This window comes from Tamandua tetradactyla, chromosome 4 (assembly GCF_023851605.1).
Source record: "Tamandua tetradactyla isolate mTamTet1 chromosome 4, mTamTet1.pri, whole genome shotgun sequence".
NCBI classification, from domain to species: domain Eukaryota; kingdom Metazoa; phylum Chordata; class Mammalia; order Pilosa; family Myrmecophagidae; genus Tamandua; species Tamandua tetradactyla.
Window position 1 is genome coordinate 60867898 of NC_135330.1, and position 14512 is coordinate 60882409.

The 14512-nt window shown below is 41.3% G+C and overlaps 1 long non-coding RNA gene across 1 annotated transcript in view; it reads right to left on the reverse strand.

Moving 5' to 3' along the window:
- Window positions 1-9610: 9610 nt before the first annotated feature.
- LOC143680898 (uncharacterized) overlaps window positions 9611-14512 on the reverse strand; it is an 84396-nt gene continuing 79494 nt past the window's right edge. Inside the window, exon 3 of the long non-coding RNA XR_013174228.1 lies at window positions 9611-11251. This is a non-coding gene — a long non-coding RNA (uncharacterized LOC143680898). The remainder of the gene's footprint in view (window positions 11252-14512) is intronic.

The following is a 14512-nucleotide window of genomic DNA, read 5'->3' on the forward strand; positions in this document are numbered from 1 at the left end:
GCGCTTTGGGGGGCTCAATAAATAACTCTCCACTTTTCTCTACCTAAGTGAAAAAAATTAAGAAAAGACTCAGGAATTACAAAGGTGGAGATAGTGAAAATTAAATTGTTTCCCCAACACCTTCAGATATGCTTACTAGTATTCCTGGCTCTGGATATCTACCTTGTTAAGAATTATTCAAAATTATCCAAAACTTAGAAATAAAGCAAAATGAAGACTGCTTGTCCTCTGAGTATTATATAATGGACTATTGTCGAACAAACCCACTGAGCCTTATTCAGTTGAGGGGAAATGAATCTTTTTTTGACTCTGCCTTTACTATTTCCTAGGTAGTAGGGCCCAGCTTCTATAAGGGTGTCTGGCAGATGTTTGGCCAGTAGAGGTGCAAATAATTTCTGTTTGGTAGAAGATATAACTGCAAAGGCTGTAGTTTTATTACACTGTATGATATTAAGTAGTTTTTCATCTAATTTAAGACACTTATTTCAGCATTCCTTTCTCAACTATATAAATCTCTGTGCAACAAATGTGCTTAGAAACATCGTTATGTACAGCTGGTTCCCCATCAATAAATTAAATAGATCTTTGACACATTCATTCTCTATTCGCACGAAAGTAATGTTTTTAACATTTTTGAAAATGATGCATTGGCCTACCCCCACCCCGACACGACTGGCCTGTTCCGCTCTGCACCGCATAGCCGAGAGAGCAGTTCAGAGTGCAGATTGCAGAATAAAATCCGCAAGGCTCTCATCACATGAACTCAGCTCCTTCTGCAAAATCTCTGTGGGGTAAGTCATGCCCTGCCTCCTGAGGTTGAATGAGAGAGGGTTGGGGCAAGAGACCAGGAGTGCTACTCTACAAAAGTACTATCCCATGGAAACAGGAGGAAGAGTGGAGAATGTCCTCCACCTACCACAGCCCTGTGTGAGAATCAAGGACAAGCCCATTGGGAAACTGGCCACTCGGTTGACCGCTGATGGAGGAAGCCACGCACTGTTCCTTTCCTGCTGGCAGTCAGGGCTCCATTTGCCTAGAGGGAGAGCCTTATGTGACACTGCTGGGCAGAACCAGGTCCTGGAGCAGCTGAGGTTCAGGAAGGGAAACAGGTTCTCTGAGCCTCAGTCAGCCTGGACAAACCTAATATATCTTTCCCATGGTTGTATCTGGGCTATCCTCAGGTGCTGGAAACTCTAAACACTCAGGGGAATTAGCCCAGCCATGTCTCAGATGACTGTGGTCTCACATGGCTGTATTTCAGCATTAATCAGGGAAAAGGAAAAAAGCAATTTAGAACCTTTCTTGTACTGTGTACTGGGTTGGTGATTGTGTGTGTGTGTGTGTGTGTGTGTGTGTGTGTGTGTTTTTGTTTTTTTTTACATGGGCAGGCACCGGGAACCGAACCCAGGTCTCCGGCATGGCAGGTGAGAATTCTGCCACTGAGCCACCATTGCCCGATTTTGTGTATTTTATGACAACCCTTTGAATGAGTACTTATTATATGTTAGATAAAGAAAATAAAACTGGCCCAGAGGGTGGGCCACCATGGCTCAATGGCAGAGTGCTTGCCTGCCATACCAGAGACGGGGCTTCAATTCCCGGTGCCTGCCCATGCAAAAAAAAGCTGGCTCAGAGAGTCTAAGTGACTTATTTAAGACCCAGAGCTAATTACTATGGAGATGTGATCAGAATTCACTTATGTTCTTAACACAACACCACCTCATTCTCATAAGTTAAGCAACATTTCTTGGGTCAAATATCTGCAAACCCAGGACCCAGCTCTAGTCTGTTCCTACCCACAGGGAGACCTTAGCTAAGAGCTGACCTTGTTTCTCTTCCATGAAGAGTACCACCCCTGACCTCTCCTACCGCTTCCATGGAGAACATCAAGTCAAATGTGGTTCCAGAAGCTCAATCGATTTCCATTGCAGTTCCTGTTAGAGTTGACTATGCTTCTTGCTCCAAAAGGCTGTCATAGGAGTTGGCTGGAGTTAAGATGGTCATTTGAGAACCTACAGGCCAAACTCTGTCAGCTTTCTGGTGACCAAGAGGCCACTCTTAGGTGGTAACTTCTGACTCTCCCTACTCTTGGCTGGTCGACACCTGATGAAAATTCTCTTAGACCTTTCTATACTCCACAACCCAGTGAGTGCTTCCACTGCCCAGCCAAGAGCCTTGGGACCCCTCTTCTAGCTATGGTGCGTGAGATGGTGCGTGCACAGGATCAGCCTATCTTTTTTGTAACCCAAATTGAGGAGGGGTCAGAAAGAGAGGTGAGACAGGGAGAACAAGTAGAAGAAGGAGGTTAGCACAAAGAAAGAAACAGCCTACCACCTGCCAGCCCTTTCCCCCTGCCCCCAGACAGCCCACCTGCAACAGGACCAGCCAGGGGAGGTGCTGCATCTGTAAGTTGGAAGCTTTGGTTATTACATGGAGCGCAGAGTTTTAATTTATAAATTAGGACAGAGTTGGACAATTTAACACAACCCAAAGACTTATTACCTAAGAGTGATCAGAAAGTCATAGACTGTGCATTTCTATGCAGAAGCAGAGGAGTACATTTCCAGCTGAATAAATTGTAAAGAGAAACGGGAGACACTGGAACTTTGGGTACTTGTGTAACACCTAAGACTCAGAGTAGGAGTTCTGCAGTTCTGAAGGTCAGCATTGCCACATACAACAACTGTGAAGGAAATTGAAAGAGAGATGAGGCTTCAATTAGAGATAAGAACAAAGTTGATAGGGTCTGGACTAAGGTCAATCAGAATACAGGGTTAAGGAGGACATTATCTGTATTTTAGAAACTTCACCTACTGTATGAGACCAAAGGAAGAGAGGTTTATTTTTTCTAAAACTTAAATTTTCTGTAGCACACAATGTAACTCAACCTGCCTGCATACATCATGTAAACAACCCAAACACAGAGATCCCAGAATGAGAATGAGGCTCTATAATTCTGTATAGCTTAATGTAATACCTGGGTACATCCCAGAGTATGTTGAGCAGATAATTAAAAAGTATTGGCTCATTTAAACAATCCAAACACAGGGAGCCCAGAATAAGAATGAGAGCTTTTAATCCTGTATAGTTTAATGTAGTGCCTGGATACATCCCAGAGTATATTAAGCAGGTAATCAAAAAGTATTGGCAAAATCCTCTAAGGGATAGGAGGAAAAATATGGAACTATTAAAATTTACTACCAGGGAAACCCCAGATAATGTGTCAAACATGAGGGACACCCAAATCAATAGGCCAAACCCTTGATTTTGTGAAGCTTATGTATGTAGCAGAGAAGCTTAGCCTATCCATAGGTATGCCTAAGATTCACCTCCAGATGACCTCTTTTGTTGCTCAGATGTGGACTCTCTCTCTCTAAGCCCAACTTTGCAAGTGAAACCATTGACCTCCCTACTATATGGGACATGACATCCAGGGATGAAAGTCCCCCTGGCAGCATGGGAGATGACTCCCAAAGATGAGCTTGGCCCTGACACCTGACATCAACAATGCCATCCTGACAAAAAGGGAGAAAAGAAAGGTAATGAATAAGGCATCAGTGACTGACAGAGTTGAAATAGAGTTGAGAGGCTACTCTAGAGGTCACTCTTACACAAATTCAGTTAGACATTACTACCTATTATGACTTGCCAAACCCCAACCAAAACCATTCCTGCCAATACTAAAGAACTTCTAGGGTTTTATATAAGATTCTACAAAAATTCCATGCACTAGGGCAACTTTCCAGAAACCTACAACCACCAGATGGATCCCTGGACCAGATAAGTCCTAAAAAGCAGCGGGTCCAGCCTTTCCAGAACATCGACTAATTCCATTCCCCAATCCCATATTATTGACAGCCCCTTCCAACATGAAATAGTTAGAATGGGCATAGCCCAAATACCCCTAAAGATTGTGAGAAAGATCAAAGGTGATGGTGGAGTTATACAGAGAAGATAGGATTTAACAAATCAATATGATTGCTGAATCATCGAATTGATATTTCTTTTAGTCACCAGTATCTTAGAGCAACTAGAAGTAAAAACCTAAAATTGTGGATTGTGACCCATACCAAGATCTGAAATCAGTTCTACAACTAAGTTGTGCTATGCTTTGAAATTTATTGCTTTTTTGTATGTATGTTATTTTTCACACAAAAAAGAAAAAAGTTATGATAAAATATATATATTATTTGTAGACTCCAATGTTATGGAACAGTTGGAGGGAAAAATCTTGAAAAACTCTGGGATCTGTTCTATAACTTCTTGTTGAAGAATACTTTGAAAACTATTGCTTTTTTCTTGCTTTGTTTTGTATATATGTTATATAACCAAAAAACGAAACTTAAAAAAAAAAAAGAAGTATTGGCAAAGTACCTTGAGGGGTGGGAGAAAAATTATGAAACTATTAAACTTTACCACTGGGGAAACCCCAGATATTGTGACAAATATTAAAGACACCCAAATCTATAGGCCAAGCCCTTGATCTTGAGGCTTGCTCTTGTGAAGCTTACGTATATTACAGAGAAGCTTGGCCTACCTATAGGTATGCCTAAGCGTCACCTTAAGAGGACCACCTCTGTTGCTCAGATGTGGCCTTTCTGTCTCTAAACCCAATTCTGCAAGTGAAACCATTGCCCTCACCCTCCCCCACTATGTGGTACATGACATCCAGGGATGGGGATCTCCCTGACAGTATAGGGAATGGCCCCTGGGATGGGGCTGGCCCTGGCACCGTGGGATCAACAATGCCATCCTGACCAAGGAGGGGAAAGGAAGAGTAACAAATAGGGTGCTGGTGACTAGGGGAGTTCAGATCAGTCACTGGGGGTCACTCTTGCACATGCTTCAGTTGAACATTGCTACCTATCATGACTGCCAAACCCCAATCAAAGCCATTCTTGCCAATCCTAAAGAATACCTAAGGCACACTATAAGATTCTACAATAGTTCCATGTACTAGAGTAATTCTCCAAAATCTACATCCTCCAAATGGGTCCCTGAACCAGATAAGTCCTGAAGTGCAGAGGGGCCAGCCCTTCCAGAATATTAACTAGTTCCATCCCCAATCCCATATTATTGACAGCCCTTTACAACATGAAAAGGTTAGAATGGGCATAGCCCAAATACCCCTAAGTAGTGGGAGAAGGATCAAAGATGATGGTGGAGTTATACAGAGAAGGTCAGGTTTAACAAATGAGTATGAGTGCTGAATCATTATACTGATAGTTCCAGCATCCAGTACCTAAGAGCAGCTAGAAATAAAAACCTAAAATTGTGAAATTGTAACCCATACCAAACTCTGAAATCTGATCTGCAACCAATTGCTACAATGTACTTTGAAATTTATTGCTTTTAAGTATATATGTTATTTAAAGAGAAGAAGGAGTACAACAGAGAAGATAGGATTTAACAAATGAGTATGACTGCTGAATCATTACATTGATATTTCTGTTGGTCTCCAGTGTCTTGGAGTAGCTAGAAGAAAAAGCAAAAAATCGTGGAACATTAACCCATACCAAATTTTAAAATCTGTTCTATAACTTCTTGTTAACATATACTTGGAAATTTATTGCTTTTTTTGTGTATATGTTATATTTCACAATAAAAAAAAAAAGTATTTGCAAAGGCCCTTGAGGGTTAGGAGATAAAATATAGGACTATTAGACTTTACCATGAGGGAAACCTCTAATACTGTCTCAAACATTAGGGACTGCCAAGTCAATGGGCCAAGCCGTTTATCTTGAGGCTGGTTCTTGTGAAGCTTCTTTATGTAGGGGAGAAACTAAGCCTACCTATAGTTATGCCTAAGAGTTACTTCCAGAGGACCCTTTTGTTGCTCAGGTGTAGCCACTTTTTCTCTAAGCCCAACTCTGCAAGTGAAATCATTTATCCTCACCCCTACATGGGACATGGCATCTAGGTGTGAAAGTCTCCCTGGCAACGTGGGATATGACTCCCAGGGATGAGCCTAGCCCTGACACTGTGAGATTGACAAAACGTCTTCCTGACCAAAAAGGGGAAAGGATTGTAGCAAATAAAGTACTAGTGGCTGAGAGAGTTCAGAGTTTAGAGGCTACTATTTTGCAAGCTTCAGCTAGATGTTGCTATTTATCATGGTTTGCAACACTATTCCTGCAACTTTAAGGAACACCTAGGACTCTGAGATTCTACAAAGATTCCATATACTATGATTACTTTTCAGAAACCTGCAACCTCCAGATGGGTTCCTAAACCAGATTAAGTCCTGAAACTCAGAGGGGCCAGCCTCTCTAGAACATCAACCAGTTCCATCCCCCATCCCATAATATCAACAGCCTTTTCCAACATGAAAAAGTCAGAATGGGCATATCAAAACCCCTAAAGATTTGGAGAAAGATCAAAGTAAAACATGGAGTTATAACAGAGAAGATAGAATTTAACAAATGAATATGACTGCTGAATCATTATATTGATATTTCTTTTTTGTCTCTAGTGCCTTTGAGCAGCTAGAAGGAAAAACTTAAGATTGTGGAACTACAACCCATACCAAACTCTAAAATCTTTTCAATAACTAATTGTTGCGGTATGCTTTGAAATTTATTGATTTTTGTATATGGTTTTTTTTTTTACAAAAGAAAAATAGTAAAAAAAAACGTGGAAGACAAAATAAAGTCACTTTGAACCCAGAGCATACAATGTCCACTTCACACTTCATATGTGCTAAATGTGATCTGTGCTCTGCTTCCAGTCCCCACCCCATCCCTTTCCCTGTCAAGTTCTACCCTTTGTCAAAACCAGCCTTTTCCTCACCCTTAGATGTTTGGTACTCTAGTGGCTGGACTTTTTTCATCTCAGTCTCCCAAATCCACCTCCCAAACCCACAGCACGGACCCAGGTACAGAATGGGCCTCCATCAATATTTGCTGAATAGTTTTCACATAATACAAACCTTAAGTATCATTTTTAATGTTTTCTGAACACTTCATTATATGAGTGTTTCATATATTACTTAACCAGCTCTTATTGTTGAACTTTCTATTGCTTCCTGTTTTTCCCTATTTTGAATAATGTTTCTGTGAACATTATTGTACACAGAGCTTTTTGTGTTTTGTTGAATTATTTCCTTCACATACATTTTCACAAGCAGGGTTACTTGTCAAAAACATGAACATGTTTATGGCTTTCAAAGACTATACCACTTTGAAGCATTATCAGCATTAAATGAGTATACCCGCTTCCTGAAAACCTTACCAGACAGGAATTTATCAATGTAAGTCACTGAATCCTGAGTCAGAGATGCTACTTATTTCCATCTCCTACCTATTTCCTTCTACACTTCAGGAATCCTCCCATCCGCATTGCCAACAGATCTACCTGTTGACGTTCTCATTCACTTCTATATCCTAATGAAAATTCTCTCTCGAGGAAACCTACCCTGATTCATCTTGCATGGTTCTGATCTTTTCTTATATTCGACTCTACTCTCTTTGGACTGAATTAGTTTCCAGGTCCTTGGGCAATTGTATACTATAAAGTAGTGGGGTTGAGAAAGCTTTAAGAGGAAAATACTGAAATTCCTGCTGAAAAGGTCAGCTTGGGTTCAAATGTCGAAACAAGATAAGTAAAAGAGATGTGATCCGTGGTACCTAAACTGGGAAAGTGCTTCATGGTGGTTGCAGAGGACTGTGAGCCTGCTGGATTAGAGATGAGGGATAGAAGTGGAGGAGATGGTTCCAAATGAACAGAATCCAGTGCCAAAGAGGGTTGAGAGTGATTGAAACCCTGCTGGGAAGGCAGGGACCAGATAACAAAGGGTTTGCTTGAGAGAGAGAGAGGGCGCCACTGGAGGGTTTGAAACAGGTGAGTGGCCTGATCAGACGTGGTACTGGGCATACTTGGCAACCATGTGGGGGATGAATTAGTAAGGGGAAAAATTAAATGCAAAGAGGTGTGTTAGTAGGTCATTCATATTCTTCCAAGGGAGAGCTGCCCAGAGCCTGAACTAAGAATCTCAGACTTTTCATATGAGTTTGTGTCATCTCCTCCACTAGCCTGGAGGCTCTTCTGGGGTGGCCTATTTTCTCTTCCTTGTGTATCTCCCCAGACCATAGCCATGCTCAGTGCACAGTGCTGTGCACCTAAATGCCTGCAGAAGTGCAGGGCCCCTTCTGAGGCACTGAGCTGGGAGGTGGGAAGGACCCAGAGGAAGAAGGAACCACAGTCCCTCACCTTGAGGAAGCTGCTACTCTTATGGAAAAGTCTTAGAAGCCATAAACTATCATTATTCATTCAAAAGACTTTAGTTTAATGCCACCATTTTACAAATGGGAAGATTGAGTTTCAGAGGAAGAAAGTGACCCAAGATCTCCTGGCTCCTGGTCAAAGACGAGAGCTACTTTGCAGCATTTTTCATGAAGGACACATAGTTCCTGCTCTTGGGAAACTTACAGCCGGGCAGGGAGGGCCTTGCAGGTGGTGAGTTGCATGGGCAGAATGCCAAGTGCAGAGCCCAGACGTCATCACTGTGGCTCCCCAGCAAAGACATGTTTCTTAATCATGTCTTAGATGATGGATTACCATTCTTGTTGGTGTGAACCTGTTGTAAACAGGACCTTTTGAAGATGTTATTTTTAGTTAAGGTATGGCCCAACTGAATAAGGGTGAAACTCAATCCTGATTATTGGAGGTCTTATAAAAGGAACTGGGAAATTACAAAGGCAAAAAGGAGAGGACATCACATGGTGATGGTGATAGGCGGCAGACACACGAGACAGGAACCCCAAGGATTGCCAGCAGCCAGCACCAGAAGGTACAGGCTCTAGGAGAAAGCAAACCTCACCAATAACTTGGTTTGGGACTTGCCTCAAAACTGTAAGCTAATAAATACTTGCTGCTTAAGCCAACCCCTTGTGTGGTATTTGTTATAGCAACAACCCGGCAGACCAAGAGAAGCACATACTGTGGGGAGAATATGGGTGGGGGCCAAATAGTGGTTAAACATCTAGTGTGACCCGAGTGCTGCAATCACAGCTCCGCCGCCAAGGGCACAGGCCTCACCACTTGGTACTATTGACATGATAAGACTTAGAGCCTGGACTCAACCAGGGCATCTGAAGGCCTATTCTCACCAGGGCACCAGGCTTCCCCCACTTTAGAAGCTCAGAATTTTAGAGGGATGGGATTTGGTACGATGGCCAGAGAAGCTCACATGGTATAGCAGAAAGAACACTGAAATGGGAAGTACCAAACAAGATGGCCTTGTACCCACGGTAGCCATGAGATGTTGGGAAATTATTTAACCTTTCTTAGCCTCAATTTCCTGCAAAATGAGGTTAAATCTGGCTCATCTACCTTACAGAGTGGTGGTCATGCTCAAATAAGACAACATGGGAGAAATTAATTTATGAACTATAAAGCAAGCTCTGTATCTATGAGAGGGAGCCTGAAATTCAGAGCATTTCCCAGGCACAGGTGAGCTCTAACCCTGCAGAGAGATGATCGTCCCAGTTGCCTTGAGCCATAGCCTAAACCGAGGGCCTTCAGCAGTGATTGACAGAGCCAGCACCTGTGCTTCTGAGCTCCATTTTTCATGCAGTTAAATACCTCTATAAACAGAAGCATTTGCCAAATGAGCAACTTCCCTGGGAACATTTGCTACCCATTGTTTGTAATAAGCCTCTGAAAACTGGAATCAGTTTCTCCATCTGAGACGGAGATCATGGCCCCGTGTCTGGCTCATGTGGAGTAACAATGGACAGTTTGGGAGTCTGGAAGTGAATCCCAGTGCTGCCACTTGCTAGTTACGTGATTTGGGCAGCTGCCTAACCACCCTGAACCTCAGTTTCCTTATAAAACGCGATGATGGTAGAACAGTAGAAGCCCTCTCATTCAGCAGGATTGGGACTAGTGGCCAATAGGTCATTTTTAGAAGCCAGTTAAAACAAGAAGTCATAAAAATGATGCACACTTACTTTAGATGTTTAGTTTCCAATTAAAGTAGCTCCATGTACATGTATATCCATCTTTTTGATGTAGGACCAAGTCTTTGGGATTTGCTGATTGGAATTCCAAGATGCCTTTCTTGCATGAACCACAAACAATAATTCAGAGTCTATGATTTCTTTGAAATGGAACAAGAGCATAAGGATTCTTTTGGGAAAAAATCTGGCTATCAAATTCTTTTAGATATTTATAACTTAGTTCCTAGTATTTTACCATTGTTTCATGCACATGATTTGATGGTAAATTCCGAGGGACTCACTTTTACAAGTTTCCCAAAGCATTCAATCCAGTTGTATTAGCTAAGGAAATGCTATCTGCTTTAAAATCGAGCCCAGAAGTGTATAGTGATTCAAGCATAATAGAAGTTTAGCTCTCGTTCGCATAAAAACCACAACAATTGTTCCTAATTGGTAAGTGGCTCTCCTCCAAACATCCGGGTCGGGGGTTCTTCCACACTTTTGCTCTGCTGTCTTCAGTATAGGCCTTCCAAGGTCATTGTTTTCAAATACATCAAGTGAAAAGGGGGAAGAGAAGGAGGATGAGGAAGGGATGCCCTCTCCTTAACTACCTCAACCTAGAAGTGCCACATATCAGGTTCCATGGGTGAACGTGGCCCCACTTAATGCAAAGGATTCTGGAAAGTGTCACCCAGCTGTGCGCCCAGGAAATTGAGGAGACGGGCTCAGGAGGAGCTAGCCCATCTCTGTGGTGTCAGCTTTCTTAGAAACTACTTTGTATTCATATTTCATTGATGTATGTCAGTGCCAAGATTGAGAAACTCCGATTTATGTAATGTGTGATAAAATTACATAATTACAGCAATAAGAAATTACGAGATTCAGTAACAAAAACAACTCCATAAGAGCACAATTCCATTGATGAAGCAAAAGTGCAGGAGAATCCTGGAGGACGGCCAGCCTTGAGTATTTTGGATGTCATGGACATGGCTCAGGGTGTTTTATGGAGGAAAAGGAGAGCCTCAGTTAATTGGGATAGTGAGTTGATTTAGTGCAAGTCTATTAAAATACCTTCTAGAGTTCTTATCTCAGGGGGGTTTGGGGATATTGACGAGATCATCCATTCAAAGGGTTTCTATCAACAGTTGACCTCAGGACTATTGACATTTGGGGCCAGATAATTCTTTGTGGTGGGCAGCTATCCTGTGCACTGTAGGATGTTTATCATCATCCTGGCTGCTTCCTGTTAGATGCCACTAGTAGCTCCTCAGTTGTGACAACCAAGAATATCTCCAGTCATTGCCGAATGTTCCCTGTGGAATAGAATTGACCATGGTTGAGAGCCAATGTTTTATATAGTGCCAGGTACTTATCAGTAACTTATAATATTTGTGTGCCCTTCTCCCCTGCATCCCCCACCTCCACACCTTCCACCCAGGAGTCCTCTGCTGCAGCAATACGATGAGTCTGAAAGAGCAACAGCCCTCTTCCTCAAAAGAGGGAAAGGAAAGTTAATAATATTGAATTCATGTGGCATTTTAGAAGCTTTTAATTACATGGGTGCTGAAAACTATGATTACCCTCTGAGAGTTAAAATAGTAAAAGTTGGGTGGGCTATGATGCTCAGCAGACAGAGTTCTTGCCTGCCCTGCCGGAGACCAGGGTTCGAATTCTGGTGCCTGCCCATGTAAAAAAGAAAAAGAAAATAGTAAAGGTCATACAAAAGAAAATTGGATGTAATTTTAAAAAGGTGTAATTATAATTTGTTGAGGGCAAACATAAATGTACCCTTTTCAAAGAAAGACTGTGTAATAGAAGTAGGGAATGATCTTAGTGTTTTCGTTGTTTATTTGTTCTTTTAAACTGGTGAAGGAAACATCCTTGTACCCATGTATTGTTTATGATAGTACACACGTAAGGTTTTCTATACAATGAATTCCCAGAAATGAAATTAAAATGTAATAGATATTACACGTTACCGTCCAAAAACTTGTTATGATTTAAGATTTCCACTCCTACTACCAATATATATGTGTCCATTTCCCAAAAGTCTTAACAATATATTATTTTGCTTTATAACTTTAACCAAAGTGATAGTGAGAAAAAAAGAAATCATTCATATTTTAGTTTGCATTCCTTAACAATTGCTAGTGAGATATGTTTATAAATTATATCCTCATAAATTACCTATTTAACTAACTCAGTTGTTTTTCTTATTAATTCATAGAAACTTTGTATGTATAGTTGATGGTAACTTTATTCTGCTCTATATGTTAGAGATATTTTCTTCCAGTCTCTGCATGCCTTTTATTTTGTTTATAATATCTTTTCCTTGGGGGGTGCATGTTCCGGGAATCGAACCTGAGTTTTCCCTATGAAAGGCAGACATTCTAACAGAACTACCCAGGCACCTTATAATGTCTTTCTTAAAAAAAAAAAAAGTTTAATGTTTCCATAATGTCAATTCTGATCATGTGTTCTTTTATAGCTTCTAGAATTTATTCCTTACTTTAAAAAATAACTTTCTGTGTTACAATTCTATTTTCTTGTACTTTCTTTTTTTTTTCCTTATGCATGGAGCTTTAATTAACCTGGAATTTCATTTTTGGACATGATGTAAAGTATAAATCTAATTTAATTTTTCATTGTCTTATAATCCCAACTATTCATTTCCAATGATCAGAAATGCCACCATGATCATCTACTAGACCCCTATATAGAAACAGGGTTTCTGGGCTTCTAACTCCTTTGCATTGATTTATTTATTCCTGTGCTGATACCATACTGCTTTAATTACCGAAGCTTTATGGTGTGTTTTGTGATCCTCTGTCTTTACTCTTCTCTTTCACTATTTCTTGGTTATTCTTGTGCATTTCCTCTCCCAGATACACTTTAAAGCCTGGCATTGTATTTTACATTGCGAACAAATAAATCCACACTCTACACCTAGAGTGTAGCAGCTCACTTCCGGCTGGTGCCTGCCATGTTCATTCGAATCAAGCACAGAAGCGTGTTCTTTCCATTGAAACCCGGTAGGTTGTCTGTCAGATTGTTCTTATGAATTTTATTGGTTATAGGCCAGGGCAAGAAATTTATTGTACCAGACCACTTCCTAAATGCTTGGCCTGCTGGGCTGTTTCGAAACAGCAGTCCAACTGGTCTGGATGATGACTCTCCAAGGTCTCTGTTGCTTAACAGCAACTTGGGTCACACCCAACTCTCCCTTTTAGTTCTTTATTCTACCTCAGGGGAAAAATGGGTCTCCTTTCTCCAGTTTGCCTAGATGCTTAGGCCCTTGATATATACTTGCCCCAATCAGGAAATATCTTTTACCATGGAGTGTAAGTACACCATGACACCCATTTGCAGGGGATACAATTGGAAGCTCTTGGGTTATGGGGGGCGGGGGATGCAGTTTCCCTGCTTCTCAGTCTCCTCATCCCAGTTTTGCACATTTCCAGTTATCAGGATCCCTCTCTTTCTAATCAATGCATTAACTTTAGCCACAGAAAGGGCATGGTAGGGGAATGGAACTGTTGAGTTGAGCAAGATGAATGAATTATTCTTGATATAGAACCTAGCAGCTGAGAGCACCCAAAACTGGCAGAGCAGAAAGGTCTTCCAACAAAGTGATTTATTACATAATTGCCTGGTTTCCCCTCTATGTATTCAATTCTATGGGAAGAGACAGTTGTTTGGGAACCAGAATTTGTCCCTTTCTTGGTGTCCCACACATAAGACTGCAAGAAAGGACCAGTACATTCAAGTAGTAATGCTTTGCAGCTGTAAGTGTTTGGGAAATATAATTTAAAACAAAATCTTCTCCCAACCCAGAAAACCTCTCCGTAGAGGTAGAAGAAAAAAGCAAAACAATTTTATTATTGAAGAATACTAAACCAAAATGTGATGCATCACAGACAACCTCTTAAGCACATTGCCCCCAAAGTTTTGACCTCTGACAGCCAGACCTCGTCTAGGTTTTAAGAGGTTGAGGGTGAACCAGAATTAAAGACCACTAGCTACCTGTTCTAGAAGGAGGAGATTGTTCACATCCCCATATCTTACTCAACTCCACAGCTCATTCCCATATTTTCTCTGTCAGTCTACTGATTACAAACACTCTTCCTTAGACCATATCATGCCATGGGGTGATATGGTCCAGGTGTGCTGAGGTTGTGCCTTGCAGGTATTCAGATTTTCTCTCTGTGATGGAAAAGTTTGGGAAACATTGTAGTGGGGAGTTGTTTGACTCTAAGAAATGAAACTCATGTGAGCTTGCTTTAGCAAAAGGTGGGATTTACTGAAAGCCTAGAGAGTGTTTCCTAATACTAAGAACTATAACTCAGAAAGGATAGAAACTACCATCCTCTCTCTCTCATCATTCTACTCCCCAAGAGACTTTTTCAGTTCCATTTGCTTGTAGATCAAATGTAGCTGCCTCAGACCTGGATTATAGAACTTCTCAGTTCCAGATCGTTTAGGATCTCTGAGCCCTCATTTCAGAGTCCTGAGAAACACTTTGGTTCACCCAGTATGAGTCAGATTGCTTCTCTAGCGGCGCCTTGCCCAAAATG